This window comes from Meriones unguiculatus, chromosome 3, assembly GCF_030254825.1.
Source record: "Meriones unguiculatus strain TT.TT164.6M chromosome 3, Bangor_MerUng_6.1, whole genome shotgun sequence".
Taxonomy (NCBI): domain Eukaryota; kingdom Metazoa; phylum Chordata; class Mammalia; order Rodentia; family Muridae; genus Meriones; species Meriones unguiculatus.
In genome coordinates, this window is record NC_083351.1 from 174,926,799 (window position 1) to 174,946,571 (window position 19,773).

Here is a 19,773-nt window from a genome sequence, read left to right on the forward strand (position 1 = left end):
TTTATTATGGCAGGCTCACCATGACCAGAGCATTCACAGGAGGGCACATGAGAGCCAAGTCCTTTCCTCAGTGCCTGGGTCAACAGCAGGGAGGGCAGACTCAGTCCCTCTGCTATGGTTGTGCTGCACACAGGAAGTGAACCGGTCGCTGATTCCCAGAAAAGGTGAGCACTGAGGCTGGGGACCAGACAAGGTGAACGCAATGTGGTGGTTTGAGCAAAAGCGGCCCCCAGAGGCTAAGGGGGCGTGGCATTATTGGAGGTGTGGCTTGTTGGAGTGGGTGTGGCCTTGTTGCAGGAAGCATGTCTCTGGGGAGCCAGGCTTTGTGGTCTCAGAAGCTCCAGCCAGGCCCAAGGGCTCACTCTCTCTTCCTGCCGCCTGCAGATCCAGATGTAGAACTCTTGGCTCCCTCGCCAGCACCATGTCCGCCTGCATGCCACCATGCCTCCCTCCATGATGATAATGGACTAAACCTCTGAACCTGTACGCCAGCCCCCATGAAATGTTTTGCTTTAAAGAGTTGCCATGGTCATGGTGTCTCTTCCCAGCAATAGAACACGAAGATACTGACTGCCACTCGGAATCCTCCACCAGCACTGCAGACCTCAGAGCTTTTGCCCTACACAGCAGACACCGTAATACTATAAGACCGGTCACTTCATGTAAGAATATATGCCTTTTTCTAATATCCATCTTTTTCTCCCTTTCCACCTCAAATTCTAGCTTTCTCTAATCCAGTCAAAAACCTCCTGTTCTCCCCATCTTCCCTGATAAAACTTATGCTTCGTTCTAGACTCCCTATTGCTAGCTTGAAAACAGTAGCTTGCATCTACAGAGATGCACACATTTCAAAGCACATTATTTCATTCATGCAAATAAACTGGGGACTACGTTCACAGACATTTCTTTCCTTGTGTTTCTGGCCTCCACAGCTCACTACCCCCATGCCTAGGAGGACTCACCCAGGAACACCCATGTTAATGAGGATAAAACTGAAATCAGTTTACTTTATTATATTGAAAAGCACCCCAGGCACTTGCTGTGATAGCAACCGCCCTTCTGTTGTTATTGCTGTAATGAAACTGTTTCAAAATAACCCACATCAAACCAATCTTTTTCAGAGCGCTAATGGTCTAATAATAACAATGAAATTTAATTCTCTGCTCCAGGAAGAAACTGTGTGTGCTTTACACATAATCTTCTCAACAATTATGAGGTATGCTCTACACATCCATTTCATAGATAAAGAAACTAAGACTTAAGAATGTTGACTAACGGCTGTAGAGAAGGCTCCTCCGTTAAGAGCTATTGCTCTTGCAGAGAATAAAGGTTCAATTCCCATCACTCACACAGCAGCTTACAAACCTGTAACTCCAGTTCCAGGTGAATCAATGACCTCTTCTGACGTCCGCCAGCACCAGGCACCCACATGCAAGCAGAACAGTCGTACACATAAAAACAAATAAATAATTTTTTTTAAAAACTCATTGCCAGGCCTGCAGAAATGGCTGATTCAGTGAATCCACTTACAGAGAAAACCTGGTGACCGGAGTCCCAGTCCTGGAACCCATGCAAAAGTGGAAAGAGATAGCTGATCCTGCAAAGTTGCTTTCCACCTTCCACATGCATGCCATGACATGCACATACCTGACAGCCTCCTGTCACACACACAGTAATAATAACACTAAATTTAATTAAAAGTTGTTTGTTTGTTTTTTAAGTTTGACTGCTTTGCCCAATAGAAGCAGTTTAGGAAACATGATTCAGCATTTCTAGGCAGGGCACGACTCTCATTGGGATGGACACTGTCCTGTTCACATGGTATAGAAGTACAAGACTGCAGAGCCACGGGAAGAAGTCATCTGCATCCACAATAAGCCAGGGCATAGCATCTCAGGGTCGTATAGTGAGTAAGGGAAGCAGCAGGAAAGAGAAGAAGGGGTTGAAGCTAAACAGGACTGGAAGAGACGATGCAAACCCTGCTACCTGCTCTTTCCCAACACCAGCTTCTTGGCAGAAAGCTGGAGTCTTCATACACACACACACACACACACACACACACACACACACTTGGCTGCCTGCCTCAGTTCTTGGGTCTTATTAGGCACTCTCCATTTTAAGGGTTGGTAACCACCCCTGCAATTAGGGGCTAGAGAAGGACAGTACACAACCCAAGCCTTGGTCACTAACCTAACAGTGGAGTTTCATTCTGTAAATACTACAGCCAGATCTTGTCATTATTTTCACTAAGCAAAGCGGCATGAATCCTTCTCTACCATCCCAGCCCCCATGCTATGGCAGCTACCTTCTGTGCCTCTAAACTTACTCAACTATAAAACAATGACAAGATGGGCTCTGAGCTACACCAGGCAAAGCCCCACACTTCAGAAACAGGGGCAGCAACAGCTCCTGGTCATAAAGAGGAACTGTGAAGAGATTGCGAGGCACAAAGGAAGCCCTGAGTGAATGTGCACTTACGACATGGCCATGGCCACGTGAAGGAGCCCAGGCCTCAGGTCTACACCTGTGACAATGTCTTCCTTCCCCAGGTGAGGCTCATGATGGTAGAGCATTCCTCAGGTCAGAGGGCAAATGTCGATAATGTGTGCAGAACACGTCTACCTTAGCTTTCTCCAATGGATGTTTATAGCCTAGGCTGCTGCCCTACAGAGACTCTTCCTGCTGAGCTTAGCTTAAACCTGTCTTCCTGTGTGGCTGTGTTACATACCTGTAACTACAAACCCTGTCTCTTTGTTCAGCTATATGCAATAACCCCAGTTCAACAACAACTCCTGTACACAGTCAACACTGGGAGCTCCAAGGATGTGGGGTCTCCTCCATGTGAGGCCCAGACCACCAGCCCCATCTTTTCTGTGTCCATGTGTATGTCCTTTCCTCATTCCTTCATCACCCCTACTTAGAGTTCCTAGACTCAGGCTGTGCTAGGACTTGGCAAGAAACAATGAGATCATAGATGTAACATACTCACATATCACCTGGCCCAAAGTAACCTCTATAAGCATTTGTTTTCCTAGCTGCTAGACACAATTAGCGATCAAAATTTCCAAAATTATCTAATAATTCTACAAGAAATTAGACCAAGCGCTCTCACCTCTTCTTCTTATGAAGGCTGTGAAGCAGACAGTATTACTGCTATCAACAAAATTATTTTCAATTTTACAGAAAGATCACAGAGAATTCCAAATTGCCAAGGCAGTAAATGATTTAGACCAGTGGTTCTCAACCTGTGGGTCATGACCCCTTGAGAATTGAGCGACCCTTTCACGGAGTCCATTTTTCATGCAAAGAACATCTACAGATCACATACTCATATTACAATTTATAACAGTTGCAAAATTATAGTTTGGAATAGTAGCGATGAAAATAATTTTATGATTGGGGTCACCACAACATGAAGAATGATATTAAATGGTCACAGCTTAAGAAAGATTGGAGATTTAAACAGTGATCAAATTTCATTCTGAACCCAAAATCTTAATCACTGTACTATTTCAAATCCATGCCAAGCATTTATCCTAAAAATTTATATCTCTTTCTTCAGTTAATTCTCACAGCCACCTTTATGAAAGAGATATAATTGATATTCCAATTTTACAAATTAAAACGAAAAGAAAATGAGAGTAGGTAGGCAACACAGGCAAAATTACACATGTAGAATGTGGCCAAGATATGTTTGTCTCGCAGGGAAGGTAAGTGAAGGAGTGGTCCTGGGTCCTGACCACTGTGAACTCATAGGAGACACAGTGCTGGGAGAGCCCTCCCTCCTCTAAACAGTGTCTAAGCCAGCATGCCGAGGAGAAATACTGAACACAGGAGCCATACAAGGAGGAGCTGATTAAATGCTAATGTGCCCTGATTTGCATTCCTATTCAATCATTTTGCCACTTCTACTGCAGCTCTTTTCAGTAGCCATTTTCAACCCATCCCATATAATTTGGAAGGGATATAATTTACCATTAACAAATAGGCATCAAGTTTTCATAGGAAGCAAACCTTCATTTCATTCCAGTCCCCAAGAAGTCAGAGATAATACAGACAAAGGCAATCACTCAGCACACAGCCACAGCAAAGAGGAGAAGCAGCCAGTGAATTTAGCCAAAACCCTCAAGAAGGCAAGAATATCCCTTCTCAGTGCCAATGGCTAATAACTGATGGGGTGCTCAACAGAATTAGTCAATTCCTGTGGTCTTTGTGAAAAGTAGGAAAGTGAGCCTTGGCTTAGTAAGCAGAACTAAGGCTGTTGGAAGCCAAGCCACCCCAAGCCTCCATGCCACACGCCAAGGACGTGGTGTCTGTCCCTCGGGGAGCTTGGTGGACCAGTCATGGCAGAGGAAGGTCCTTTCAGGATCAATAGGAAGACACACACTGTTACGGATCTTGAAAAACAAAAACTACAGGGCTCGAACTAGAAGATCCCCTCCCTAGCTGAGGATCAGTTGGCACTTGATAGCTGCTGGAAGAGGAAAAATTAGTTTTGTTTTAGTTGTAGGTTGACCACACCATAGGGGAAGAGCCATACTCAGGCATAGCTGGACAACATGTATTAGACTGAATGGGTTTTCAACGATAAAGAAAGAGAAGACAAAGTTGTGTGCGTAGGGATCTGGGAGGAGTTGGCAAGGTGACCGTAATATCAATACAGTATATAAAATTCTCAAATAGTTAATAAAAATTATTTTTAAAAGAAGGTGTAAGCAAATTTTCTTCATCGGGCCATTGTGTGGAAATGTGTTAAAAGAAGGATAGCTGGTCAACAGAACGCAGTTCTTGACTTGTTTATATTCACGGCAGAAACAAGCATTTGCTTTAGTGGGGTCATTTAAAACAAACAAACAAGCGGCAACAACAAAAACGCCCAACCAGAACACGAGAAGATGAATAAGATGAATAAAATTTAAGAATATTCATGAATTCTTCAGAATGCGAGCTCACCTAAAGAGCAATTGATGTTCAGTTATGAGGTCCTGAGTTAACTACTGAGCAGTTAGAACAGAATTTGCGCGCGCACACACGCACACACACACAGAATCTTATTTCCCAGAGTACGATTCTGGGGAAAGAGAAACAGACTGATGCTAGGGTGATAATAAACAGCGACAGCTGAGGAAGACAGCGACACACTGCAGACTGCCCGGCATGGCCCCAGAGCGGGTGGTGTGCGCACAGTGCTCAGTATTCTCCAGCCACCCTCACAGAGTCACCGGCACAGCTTCGCACGTGAGGAGACGGAGCTTCAGAAGTTGAGGTGCCACCAGGATCTCACAAAGTCATGGGCATTAAGCTAGCAGTCTGGCTCCGGGTGCTATGACTTGACCAGCATTCTAGGCACTGTAGGTTAAATCAATGGGCCCGGGCACATGAGAGCAAGCATGGGTCACAGCACTGTTGTCACGCTTCCTGTGCCCAGGGAAGAGGCAGGCCCTGTCTGTGGGAGGGACGGAACACCTGATCAGAATAGTGGGACAAATAATTAGAATCAATGAAGCTTAAATACTACCAAAATGACTTCTCTCCTAATGGGGCACTGCCTTGCCAGCCAGAAAGCTTCATAATAGACAAAGCGTAAGGGCTTTCATGCTTAACTCCATTGTCCGTCTGTCTTTGGAGATCACTAAAGCTGGGTTTGCCCTGTCGGCGTTTCGAGGTAATGACTCTATTGTTATCAACGGCGGCAAGAGTCCCAGGAAGGGTTTCATGTTTACACAGCAGCCTTCAACACAGGAGCAAAAGCACCTGGCAAACATTTGCATTTTTATTATTGATGGCTCAGTTTAATAAAGTGACTTTCCGTCAAAGAGCGTATTAATCACTACACATACTCCTGTGACACCCATAGGCAGGCAATTCATTTCTGCAGTGTGCATACGGGGAATCCAAAGCCCCAGAGCCTGCCCACAGTGGCTGAGCAAGACTGAGCTTAGAAGGAAGCCACTCCTCCCACCGTTGCTTCCAGCGACTTGGCATTACCTGAAGTGCAGAGGCTTTCTCGGGAGCTGGGTCCCTCTCCACACACTTTCCCACTGGAGCTACTCTTCCTCCTGTGACTGCTCATCCTGCCTCCTGGTAACCCCCATCCCCCAACACACATGCCCTCCCACCCCCATCTCCAGCCACTCCCAGCATTGCTGTCAGAATCGTTTTTCTCTCCTTTTCTTTTGAAATTTCAAATTTATTTATTTATTTACTTTACATTGCGATCGTAGCCCCCTCCTTTCCTCCTGGTCCCACCCTCCCTCACTCTTCCCCCATTTCCCTTCCTTTATTTCTTATAAAAGGGGAGCCCGACCCACCCACCTTACAGTTGCTCAGATAACCACAGCAGCCTCTCATCTGTGAAAAAAGGCCCAGGTCCTTCACAGGCCATTCAAGACTCCCTCCACACACACTCACTGTATCTCCACAGCCATGATCCTGACCGTCGCTTCTTCTCCGCATAGATCACATAGCCCAAACTTCTGAATTCCAAAAACTCTGCTCCTTGCACATTCAATTCCTCTTCCCAGAAACTTTCTAACTTTGGTGCTATCAAAAATATTGTTAGTCAGCCTCCTGCTACCACAGCAGACATAATAATACTAATACAGTTCATGTACAAAGAGAACGTTTATTTGCTCGCGCTTTGGGGAAGTCTCAGCCTATAATGGGTGAGTTTTCTGCTCTATGATTATGACAGCACCTCACAGCAGGGGCAAGAACGGAAGGAAAGGCACCGGTGCCTTGACCATGAAAAAAGAGGAAGAGCCAGGGTTCCACCATGCCCTTCAAAGAATGGGAAGAGCTCTTTCTCAGTCAGCACAGCCTCTCAGTCTTGAGCAGCTCCTTCCTGGGGCCCAGGCTTTACCACAGGCACCTTTGGGCAGCAGTCCAGGCGGAAGCTATAGCAAACACGCTCACAGTTGCAGTGTAGTGCTTTCTCCTTCCCGAGTGCAGTGCCTGATGGCTGAGGGTCTTCAGACATTTTGGGGGATTACGTTAACTTCTTTAGTGGCTTGCATTACATTTTATTTTTATGAGTGGTGGAAAGGCTAACATGATCTGAGGTAGAATCATAAAAATAAATTGTGCTAGTACTTAACTGTGTTTTTTTTTTTTCATTAACTAATTTATTTTACTTTACATCCCGATCACAGCTTCCCCCGCTCCTGTCCTCCCAGTCCCTCCTTCTCACTTTCCTTCTCACGTTCCTCTCCCCTCCCCTACCCTCCCTTTCTCCTCAGAGAAAAAAGGGCCTCCAACATATATCAACCTGCCTTGGCATATCAAGATGCGGTAGGACTAGGCACATCTTCTCCTATTGCTAGACACGGCGGCCCAGTTAGGGGAAAGGGATCCAGAGGCCAGGCTGTTCTAAGCCATGTCTCCAACTCTTCTGACGTCAGGACTCGCCACTGTCGTGCTCCTTCTTTGGCAAATGTGCAACCACCTCCCAGAGACGCCATGCGAGATGGTGTGCTGACAAGACAGATGAGCAGATGAGAAAACTCCACTGGCTATTGTTAAACTGGGTCATTAAACAGATCTGCGGGAAATGTGAAACAAGTTACTTTTCTCCGGGTCATTTTTATTCCATCAAAAAGCAGCTTTTGTAAAGGCACAGTGTTACCTATGTTAGCCTGAAACATATTGTTGATATTTTTCAGTGAATTGTGCATGTATTCAATACTTTGTATTTAATTTTTAATGTAGAAAATACCAACAGTCTCTTTCAGTTGCTCAGTAATTTTTATGAATGTGAAGATACCACAAAAGTTGGGACCTTAAACCAGAGGGCTCGTGGCTCTCTGCAAAACCCATTTTAAAATGTCTCAGTAGAAGCTGAGTCATCTACAGTTGCGCTGTTTCCTGGGCTTTAATTCTGTGCGAGAAACTACCTGTGTATGAGATGCATTTAGTCACAGGTTTTCCCAATCCCTATCTCGCTACAAAGACCGAGCTTGGCAGCCATAGGTCTATGGACAGAGCCAAGTTAAATGTGTCTTGGTTCCTAGGGAGCCTAGGGACAGTATGTATTTGTAAGAAGGGTAGAGAGGGGAGGAGGTGTGTCTTGATCATCCCACAGAGATCCTGCTGTGGTAATCTGGTCTCTGAAAGTGGCTGCTAATTTCATGCAAGCATGTAATATTGCAGGCCCTATCTTAACTAGCTCAAATGCCAATGGTTACACCTGCTATGTTGATGAATCCCAGTACAACTTAGAAATCGTGTCTTCTGAAGGCAAACGTTAAAAAGTCGATCTCACAAGCACACGGGTGAACAAGCGTGTGTACACCAGTTCCTTAATGGAAAAAGATACAGACGTGCGGAATGAACGAAGTGAGTTCACTCAGCTCTGCCTAAGCTAGCTATCTGTTAGGATGGATGGTGAACGCTCAATAATTAAAAATGGCTTTTTGTAACTGAACTATCATAGGAGCCGTACTACAGAGAATAGGAATGGCAGGATAAAGCCAATTGCGAGAGAAAGGTTAAAGAAAGAAAGGCACACTGGCAAGGCCACCTTTGAGACCCCTCTGAGTCTCACCTGCCCACTGCTCCCCTCTCAGCTGCCCGAGAATCTGCCTTCCACCCTCAGAGCCTTCACTGGCCAGCACCACCTCTTCACGGTGCTTCACTGGACCTGAACGAACCTTGGGATGTCACCTCGTGCTTTGCTTCAATCTGGGCATTCTGACCTCCACACTTTTATAATTAAAAAGAAGTCTAAATAAGATCCTATAACCCTTTCATGCACCGTAGGAGTTCAGCCATACAATACTGATTCAGGGCTGAGCTGCAGTGAGAATGCATCATTGGGCTCTCCTCCTTAACACATTTAACTCTTTCTGGGCAACTGATGCACTCCCTCCCCCTTCACAAGACATTTCCTGTCTAAGCTCTGTGTGCAGTCATGGGCTATTTTAATGTAGAATACTCATTAATCCATAGGAGGAAATTGACGGGGCAAAGCTTGTAGTCATCAGTTCACACTGTGGGTTCCAGGTGTTCCAGGAAATCAGTTTGCTTCACAGGGTCTAGTCTCGTAGGAAATGTTGACATTCTTTAACCAGAGGGATAAGTGAAGATGTCACGCTCTGTTGAGTTCAGACACAGAGATGGCTAGCAAATAGAGGGCACTTCTGTCAGCATTTGATGCCTCCTTGCAAGTGCAAAGCTAGAAGGCCAGTGCCCTAAATGAGGTCTTACTGACTGACATTCCTTGTTGCTAGCTTGAACTTCTGGGGGAGACAGGATAGTCAAGGGGCCCAGGAAATGTTGTATCTATAGACACTCACAAAATTTAAACATACTTGAAATTGTCTTCTAGTCAGTTTTTCATAGAGTCTTCTCCCTTCCTCCCTCGTCCCAGTGGACCATCCAAACAGATCTTGCTACCAAGCCTACAGACCAGAGTTAAATCCCAAGAGGACACCTGAGGAAATGAGGAAAACAACTCCCACATGCTGTCCTCCTCTCTACACATAGTACACACACAGACACACGAGCACATGCACACGCATGAGCATACTCGCGCACGCGCACGAGCATACACACACAGACACAAAGTTGTACTCCAAAACTGAATTATGTTGATTCTCAAAGTTTATCAGTTTTTCTAAAAACAGTACCATCAAGGCTGCTGATAGTGCAATCTAAAGGAGCTCAAAAGTGGGTCACAGAACTTAAGACTACCCTCCTGAAGGCATAGTTGGAAAGAAAACATTGAATCATCTAACATGCATGATTTTTATACTGACACTATAAATGATGAAGGGGGGCATGCAGTAAACACTATTAGCCCACAAACTATATTCTTCAAATCCCAACTTGACAACAGTTCTCATGCTACGCAAACTCATTAGCATCTCGTACCTTGATCCCGATGATAGTTCCTCTAATGCCAGTCATCAGAATACAGAGAATTTTTCCCGAAACCCCTGAGAGACCAGGAAAGCTTCGGAGACATTAATTTCCTCTCTAAATATGGCCCAGGGAAGCCGACTTCTAAAGTATAGCAGGTGAGGCGCTGCGGTCACTTAGGAACTCTCAAACACTTGGCATCCAGCACCCTTAGAGGAGCACAGCCTGGGGGCCTGTCGGTCAGTGCAAAGAAACTGCCGCCTCCAAATTGTTCAGACCTGGAGGGTCTTGATCCACTTGAGCCGCACACAGTGAATCAGGAACTTTGAGTGGGAGCTTATAAAACACAACACTGTCGATTCTGCAGGCTGAGGACTCCAGGATAGCATCAGACTCGGGGTCCTGGCTCAGGGCAGGGCCTCTCACTGTGTCCTCGCTTGATGGAAGAGAACACTCTGTTCTCTGGCTTCTCTTTTCTCATGACAAGGGCTCACCCCTCTAACCTAATCCTTTCCCAAAGGCCAGGTCTCCTGACACCGTCCGCTTAGAAGTTAGCATTTAGTATATGAACTTGGGAGGAAGAAACCAAGTATTCTGTTTTAGGGAAACTTCCTCCAATTTCACCGAGTTACATGGTCCTAAGAATTTCGTTTTCCATCTCAGCTGCTTGGCAATTTTTGAGACTCAAGAGAGAACATCATTCTGGAATGACAAGCTTCAGAATAGTCCCTGATCTACCTCATTTGTAAGAGATTTGTTTGGTTCCGTACATCTGTGAGAATAGTTTCTCTTATTTTATTGTTCCTTGGAATTCTTGTCTCTGTATTTACCTAGAATTTAACTCATATCGGTGGTTTAAGATTCTCTTCAGGTCCAACTTTCATCTTTAATGTTACAGAGCATCTAATTTTTTTTTTTTCTTTTAATGTGTATAGTTCAAAGCAAAAGTCCCTAGGCTCTGCACCTACTAGCTTCATGACCTGGGGAAAGTCGGTAAACAGTTTGCACTTCCTTGTCATCGTCTGTAAAATCAGTGTGCTCAGAAGGACTTCACTTGAGTAGATTAGCATGGGCAGAGAGAGCGCTTGAAGCCGTCTTTGGTACGAGGTAGTCAGTAACATCTTCTGGCATCACCAGCTTTATTGTCACCTCACTCTTCCTGTGCTTGTCTGAGCAACTGTAATTCGTGAGTCCTGCGGATCTTACAGCTCAGTGGTCGTTTACTTCCTTTTCCCACACAGAGCAGGAGAATCTCTAAAGAGCTTTTCCTATCTGGTGAGCCATGGCTACACTCAAATATTTACACGGACCCAAAGTTCACTACTTAAAGCACGCACATGTAAGCAGAGTCCACAATCAGCAAGTTCGCCCCTGTGTAATACCTACCGTCTATTCAGCAGGCTTTTCTCCATTTAAAAACAATGTCATACCTTCTAACTTCTCCTGTAAAGACTGCAAAGGAGCTGTCACCTCCTTACTGTCCAGCCTCAACCTCCGTTTCTCTACTCCAGGCAAAACACTGTCATGCCTCCTGAAGGCACATTTTCTCAGTCTTCACTATCCTCACCCCAGCTTCCCCTTGTGAATGTGCTTTCCAGTTGCAGCCACTAAAAGCTGCAGACAGTATTCCAATGGCCTCCAAATAGTAAAAATGTACTCCAAATAGTGGGTACTTTGTTTAGGAAGCAGAATGAATTTTGGCAAAACTAATGAACAATAGCCACCAAACACAATGCTTGCTTAAAAAAAGAAGAACTTAAAAGTCATCCATTCTTCTGAGATGTGCAAAAAAAACCACAGGGTTTTTTTTACCCACTCAAATGAGATTGTGACTTCTTACAAGCCGCTTTCCAGATCATATCAAAGCTACTGTTTCTGAAGGTTTCATAAAGCTTGGTTGTTTCTACACGTAGCTATATTGTTTCTGCACATAGCTTGACTGTTTCCAAAGCAGCTGAAGACTTTTGGTCTTCCTTTGCCCTGCATTTGTCATTCTGTGTGTCTGTCTCTGGGATGCCTGTCTCTTTTTCACTCATCTTTCAAGAAACAATCATTCAACAAGTATGAACTCAGTGCCTATTAACTACAGAATAGCAGATACTAAGCTCTGTGGAGGCTCTTCAAGGATAAGTGACTCTGGGTAGGATCACTCCCTCATTACTGCAGAGTCACAAGGCAGATGCCTAATAAACCACAGTAGAGACACAGCGAGGGGATAGGTTCAGACTGCTAAAAAGGAAGAGAAATAGAAGGCCAAACGGAAAGGACCAAAAACAATTTCTCAGAGAAGACACCAGAAGAAATCTGGAGCCAATGTACACAGTACCTGTTAATTTTTAGTGTGCCTAAAATCACCTGAGTCTTGTTAAAACTCTCGTTCTGAGTCAGTGGGGCTCAGGAGGGTCTGAGGTGCCGAATTTCTGTTGAACTCTAGACGAAGCCCATGCTGTGTTTTCTGAGTGTTGCAAATGTTTGAAAGGATGGTGCCATGGTTTGAAAGTGGAATGTCCTCCACAAAGTCATCTGGTGCCCAGATGGAACACCTGGAACACCTGGTACCCAGCGTGGTGGGGACTTCAGGAGGCAGGTCACCAGTGGAGGCCCTTGAGGATGATAGCCGAGCATAAGCCCATCTCTCCAAACACCGCGACAGAAACTCTCCCAGCCTCCTTTCCCCACTATGAGGGACCAAAATTGCTGGAAATTCCTTCCTCCTTTAAGTTACCTCTGTCAGGTATTGTGGTCAGATTGATGGGAAAGCAACCAAGACAGCCAGCGTGGTCCAATACGGAGCCCCCTTGCCCGACAGCGCTGTCCCTGCAGCAAACTGACGGCAGCTGAAACTGTCAGAAGTGAAAAGCACCCGCAGTACACCTAACCTCGCCAACACCATAGCTTCCCTCATCTTGAATGGACTCAAGACACTTCCATTCACCTCCAGTTGGCCAAAGCCAACCAAAGCAAAGCTGTTTCATAATAAAGTGTTGTGTGTCTCATCCAGCTGATTGGCATCTGCACCTTCCTGCTGCTTTCAGTCAGGACAAGTACGTACCCTACAGCACATCACCAGCTGGGCAAAAGATCAAGACATTTCCCTTTTCCCTTCCTGCCTCCAACCCCTCCTATGAGAGCAAGCCCTTTGCTCTTTCTCAAATTCATAATATCATTTTCTTTACTTTTTGTTACATACACACATAGACATACACACACATATGTATATATATATATATATATAGTGTGTGTGTGTGTGTGTGTGTGTGTGTATTCCTAAGTATATAAATATAACTTGCACAGCCTGTGTAGTGTTACTTGTACGGATGATTTCAGGGCTGACCCCTTGCTGCTGAATAAGCAATTGAGAGGGTTACCCCTAAGAAAGACTATCTTTCCTGTCTCTGCATTTCTTAATTGCTGAAACGCAATTCTTAGTAGATGCCTATCATGTATGCATTATTGTGAAGCAATAATAATAATAACAACAACAATAATAATAATAAAGTGTTGTAAGTCAGGGCCACCTGCAAGGAACAGGGAGAGTGAATACAGGCAGAACGGACGCAGTGCAGCAAACCACAGGGAAAGGATGCTGGACTGAGACACACTGGAGACCTGACAAGGTTCAGTGTCACCCCCGAGATGAGACTGAGCGAGCATGTGATGCTCTTTAAGGAGAAGGGAAATGATGACGCGGACAATAGCGTATGATGAAGAGTCCTATACAAGCAGGCCATATGCTAATAACTATAAACGAAAATAAAATGTGGGGTTTCGTTGGTAGAATCATCGACAAAAAGATACGATGGTGCCAGCTGCTTAAATAAGTCCAATAAAGATGGTGAACAGGCCCCGTGTGATATCAGGGATAATAGACTTGGGCCAAAAATACTGACCTGAGAATCATTTAGGGAATAAAACAGGTTGATTGTAGTTTCACTTGTTAATTTAAAAACCAGGTGGCTGTTATTTGATATTTCTTTGCTTTTTTTTTTTTTTTTTTTTTTTTTTCCTTTCAGTCCTGGTGTCTATTCTTAACACGATGCTTGGTGACATGTGATCTTGAAAAGCCACATAGTCTCTGTTAGTCTTTTAGAAAGTAAAGAGTTGAGCCAGATAAACATTGTGCTCTCTTTTTAACCCTAAACTTTCTAACCCTACAGGCTCTAATTAATTTCGTATTAAATGTTAGAATCATAAAATCTTTTTTAGAGGCTCCTACAATACCAAGATTATAAATACTCACCCATGACTCACGTCGAATCTGCCTAGCCTACAGATATGGAAGCCTGAGACGTTTCCTTCCCACCTTCTTCACCCACTCACTACATTCATTTCCAGGTCTACTCCTTGGTGTGTCACCACTACCAGCCAGTCTTTACTTTAGGCTGTCATTATTTCTGTTCCTGCGGCAGCATTTTTAATGTTCCCTCTGGCCTCAGCCTAGTCGGCCCCTGAACAAACTCTGAGAAACTAAAAAACTGTCGGGTCAGGAAGACTTCAAGTTGAACGCCAAGTGCATCGCTTCTTTGCTGCGTTATCTGCAGGAAGTTATTTAACCTCCTCAACCCTGCGCTCCCGTGTCTGCAAGTCACAGAGATGATTGAAGACTGATATTTGTAAAGTGCCCAGCGCAGCGCCTATTACACAGTAAGAATTCAAAACCGATACGACTTCGAAAGAAAAATCTCAAAAAGGCTGAAACGGGCCCTTCACAAGAGAAGCATCAATTGGCCACCTTAAAAACATGGAATGATATTCCTCATTAAGTAATCAACAAAATACAAATTTATACTTATATGAGCATAATTACACATCCCTCTGATTAGAAAGCCGTAAGAACCTACAAATGAAAGACAGAGGAAAATATTGAGTTTCCCCTGCACTGTCGCCATGAGTACCAATTGACATGTCCAACTTAAAAATATTTTTGAATTATTTATTAAGATTAAGAGCACAAACTTAGCAATTCCTTGTCTTGATATTGACTTCAGATGTGTGTGATAGAATCTGAATCCCCATCAACAGTAAAGGTATAAGCAAATTTGGGTATACTTCCACAGTAAAATGCTATGCAACAACTCACACAAATATACTATATGTGTGAACTCATTATCAGCAGAGGATTAACGACGTAGGTACTAGAATGACAATTACGTAGAGCTGAAGTGCAGACAAGCTGATATCTACATTGTGGAGCTACTTAGATGTAAATTCTACCAGGGACAGCAGGGGGATGGGAGGCAGGTGAGAGGGCTGCGTGTCACCTGTGAGGCGGAAGGAGAAGTCGTGATCTGGAGCATGCCATGCTTTCTGGGAGTCTATGAAGAATGACACAGAATTGGCTTCACCTTCCACTTATGTAATACAGTCTTCTAGTGGATCAAATAGCCACCATTTTAAAGTGAGCCAGTTGCACCACTATCCTGCTCCAAAAGCTCTTCATTTCAGCATAAAGCCTAAATGCCTTAGCTCTGCTGCATCCCTCTCTACTGATGCTGAGTTTGAAGGTTCCCGCCATGCACTGCTTGCGCCTTTGCTCTGGCTAACGTCTTGCTGTATGTAGGAGTCCACCAACTATCCCTGCTACAGCATCTCCCTTGACTCATTTTCACCGTGTCTGTGAGCTCCTTCTCTCTGAAATGCTGCTACACTACCTACAGACTCACACTTCACAAGTACACAATCTTTAGGCTGTATCTCTCCAGCTAATAGCACATCGTGTAAGTAACACATTCTTTAGATTGAAAAGTCCTCTAAGACAGAGAGTTTCCTCTATTCAAAAAACACCAACCACACATCACATGACAGACTCTCATTAGATGTTAGCTTAATAGATAAATGTTTAACCTGGGGATAAAGCATGTCTTCTCCTTACTGGGAATAATACATAGCAACATATTAGATCAGCCATATAAAACTGTCATTGTTATAGCTCATAAATGGTTGGTTATTGGCAATTATATATGATTCTGTCTTCATAACAAACACAGAACACATTTTTGTAAAGCACACAATGGCAAGGACTCCGGATCTGCATCTTCGGGGTGATGGTTGGCAGATTGCAAAAGCCGCAATGTGAATCACTATAGAATTAATTTCCTCTGGTTTCTGCAGCTCTGAAAGCCGCATTAAGATACAGGCCAGCCTTGCTAGGATGGAGCCACCAGGCAAATGAAAGTGAGATATTGATCACCAGTGCCAGCTTCCTTTCAGAGTCTTACAGGCACCACTGCTGCATTCTATTTCTCCAAGATGTTATTTGACAGACTGTAGCTTCCTCAGTTCAGCTTCGGTTTATTAACTGCTGATTTTGGTGACTACGAAGCAAGTGTAGGTTTGACTTTAAAAGACATTCTGCTTGGGTAGGGTGATATTTTTATAAGATAATACATTTCCAAATTATTCTAAGTAGGTATCGCAACTTAGTATATCTTTAATGTTGCTTTTCCTGAGCAAGTGGTTTGTAGATTAAAATATTCACAAATGTGATGTTCTTTTTCCTGTGCATCTGAAGAGCTAAATGGAGTGTGTGTGTGTGTGCGCGTGTATTTCTGAAAGGAATTAATCCTTATAATTAGCTTAGGACCACTTGTTTTTCTACTAAAAAGAGTTTAATCAATAGAGTAGAATGTTGTAAACAAGAAATGCCACCTAAAACAATGTTATCCAACTGTTACTCCCTAACAGCCATCCTATGTAGACTGGGGAAGCCCATGGCAACCAAAGGGTTTCCACAGCAACCCTTAACATACATGTTCTTCTCTAATGACTTTTACCCAGACTGACACCATGTTGAGTGTGCTTGTTCAGATCCATATATGAGTCGATCTGTGATACATTGGTCATGTCGATTATAAACACCCTACTACAGAATATTTGTAAATTTTTCAACTCACCACTGCTTGTGTGGTTTCTCATCTACAGGAAAAGGGCCTAATTCAACAGCTTCTTGCGTGAGTTGCCATCACCAAAATCTGAGCGGGTCCTGCCGGTGGTGTTCTCACACTAGCCTAAAATGAGAGCAAGATGATACATCAATTTAATTTTAAGATTTCACACTAAATTTCACTTGCAGTACTAAGACAAAAACATTAACATCAAATACAATAAACACTATTTTCTGAGCCGGGTGTGGTGGCACATGCCATTAATTCCAGCACTTGGGAAGGTGGAGGCAGGTGGATCTCTGTGAGTTTGAGGCCAGCCTAGCCTACAAAGTGAGTCCAGGACAGCCAGCGCTCCATAGTGGAACAGCTTGATAATTCTCTTGACAGCTAGGACATTTGCTTTTCTAATGAGAGTCTTAGTTTAAGGACGCCTCGCTTCAGCCTCCACTGGACTGGAGTCTTCTTTTTACAGCACAGTTCACTGGAACCATGGCTGTGTGGTTCCCAGCAAAAGAGAGAGAAGGTAGAGACCTCTGGAATGCACAATGTGAAACTAAGATGATGCTGATAACCTGATCTTATTATAAACCCAGTCTTTATCCTGTTGTCTGTGTTAATCTAGAACAGATTTTCAAAGCTTATGCTAGGTTTCCATTTTCTACCCAATGTCAAACCACAGGTTTGATATCCAGCTTATCAAATATGACAGCCTTCCTGAAATCATTTCCCTTTCTAGTCAAATAGGAGTCCCATCGCTGGCCGGGATCTTACAGTGATTTTTACCACCACCACGAGCTCATCTCCCTCCTACATTCCAGCATGGTCTCCTTTGTCACAATCACCGTTTTGGAGTGAAATGTCTTGTTTTATTCGTGCCTGTGGTACTGACCATCAAGCTATCCACCCTCAGTGTAACTCAACACCCCACAGGAACTTCAGCAGCTCCAATGGCCGAAACTCCTGTCAGTGTCATCCACCCATAGTGAGTCTTACTTAGTAGATACCTATGGTGTGCCTGCTATGTGCTGAGCTGAGTAAGTCTGGACCTTGAAGGCACAGGAAATTACTGTGATTGTGAGGGGACCGGTCCAATGAGGGAGCCTCCTCCTACAGACACTGAATAGATGCAGCCAGGTAAGTAGACCCAGGAGCCTTCTTTCACACTCTGTGGTTTCAGCCCCCCCCCCCCCCCGTTTCCACACAGAAAGGACAATGACTCCATGATCCCAGACTCAGGAAGTGCCTGGACAGGCAGGCAGGCCGCTAGCCACAAACCAGGACTCGGTTTATTTCTGTGAGGAAAAACCCACTGACATAAAAACACTGCATTTCTAGTGTTTTCAAGTCTCTGTTGCTTATGTTTTGTCTTGCTCCTGACATCAAGGAAGAAGGGAGGAGGGGGAGGGGGAGAGGGAGGAGGCGGAGAAGGTCTCTTGCTGTTGCAGGCTGCTGGTGCCTCTACCAGGCCTGCACCTCACCCAGCACACAGCTAAGGGCCCTTGAGCAGCTGTGAGTAGAATGCTTGTGCAGGAGTCCTCTGTCTGTCGTTTCTTTTTCTGTGAAAAGCTTGGCTTTCCATTCCCTCCAGCATTATCCTAGGAAGCCTCTGGGTTTTGTGTCTTGTAGGCACCGGGGATAAGAGAAAGGCCAAAGCAGCTTGTTGTGGGTTCAAAATGTCAATTAAACTACAAAACCCTTTGCTGAAAAATAGATGTGTTTGGAAACTGCTTCCCAACAGATAGGTTTCAGTGTTTCTGCTCATTTTTACCAAGATTCACTTTTAAAAAAAAAAAGTTTTTCTACATTAAACACAGAGAAACAGTGGTCCTCAAAATACACAGATTTTTAACTTTCCCTTCTTCACTTCAATTTGCTCATGAGCTTGAAATGCCCTCAAACTAAGGAGGCGGAGTGGGGGAGCATTCTGCTCAAAATACTAGAACTTCGGGGTGAAAACCAGCAGGGAGAAAGAAGCGAGTGTCTGAAAACACAAGCTCTGTTTAAAAGACGCTGTGTACGCAGCGAGCCCTCTCCCCCGAATCAGCAGCGCGGAGTCTCAGCCCCGGATTACGTAACGCAGTAAATAATCTCAGCGTGCTGGGGACACGAGTGGATTTTGTTCCTCTTGACTTCCCTCAGCGCTTCCTTCCTTTCCGTGGCCCGCTCTCCCCACGCAGTAAGGGGTCCTTGGGTGGTGGGAGGCGCACACAAGCCTGCAGCAGACAGAGCAGCGCCCTCCTTCTTGTCACCCCTGGACGCTTCTGCACCTCTCAGTGCCAGGCTGCCTCCACACCAAGCCAAAGCTTCGAACAGCCTGTTAGAGGAGGGGGAGGAGGGTCGGGGAAGAAGTCCCCCCAGTGCGGATGTGGCTGCTTCTTGCGCCCAAGGAAGGAAGTCTCCTTGTCTGGCAGCCCATTTTCCCGATGAGCAACCAGAGATTCGCTTGCCTTACTCGCAGCAATTCCGGTCCGCATCCATCCTCTAGCTACAAATAAGACCTTAGGTCAGCGCCAGAGCAAGATGGAAAGATGCCTGGCCCCGTGTTTAACAAACAAGGAAACCTCAACTGGTCTTTATCTTTTGTCGTCAGGACGGAAAGCCTTTGTGGTTAAGCTTATATTCAGAGAGGCAGATTCGTTTACCCGAGGCTGGACTATAACTTTATTATATTTCAAATGCATGTGCCTTTGAATGCTTCCATTAGGCAAACCTCGTTTGTTTCTGATAGTCCTAGAGCACACACTAACCGTGAGTGAGTTTTGCTGCAGATTCAAAATCACTGTATTCTATAGCGTCCGCGATCCCCTCTCAGTTCCCCTTCACCTTGAAAGAGCTTGACCACGTACGGATGAAACCGTAGTACTAGCTGCAAATGCACCAGACAATGACAGAGCGCTCACACTCAGTCCCTGTGGGATCCGCTCATCATCGCTCCCTTCCTTCCGGCGCGCAAACACACACCCTCCCCCAGCAGATGCTGTTTTGGGGGGCAGCAAGCAGGAAGCTGGACCCAGCTGACTTCGCCACTCCC

At 44.8% G+C, this 19,773-nt stretch overlaps 1 protein-coding gene across 6 annotated transcripts in view; it reads right to left on the reverse strand.

Annotated features, from left to right (window-relative positions):
• The window catches only part of Mapk10 (mitogen-activated protein kinase 10), a 270,735-nt gene that overhangs the window by 246,887 nt on the left and 4,075 nt on the right, over positions 1–19,773 (reverse strand). For all 6 annotated transcript variants that reach the window (XM_060381043.1, XM_060381047.1, XM_060381042.1 and 3 more), the window contains exon 2: positions 16,752–16,865. The gene's annotated coding sequence lies outside the window, so the exon portion shown is untranslated. The remainder of the gene's footprint in view (positions 1–16,751; positions 16,866–19,773) is intronic.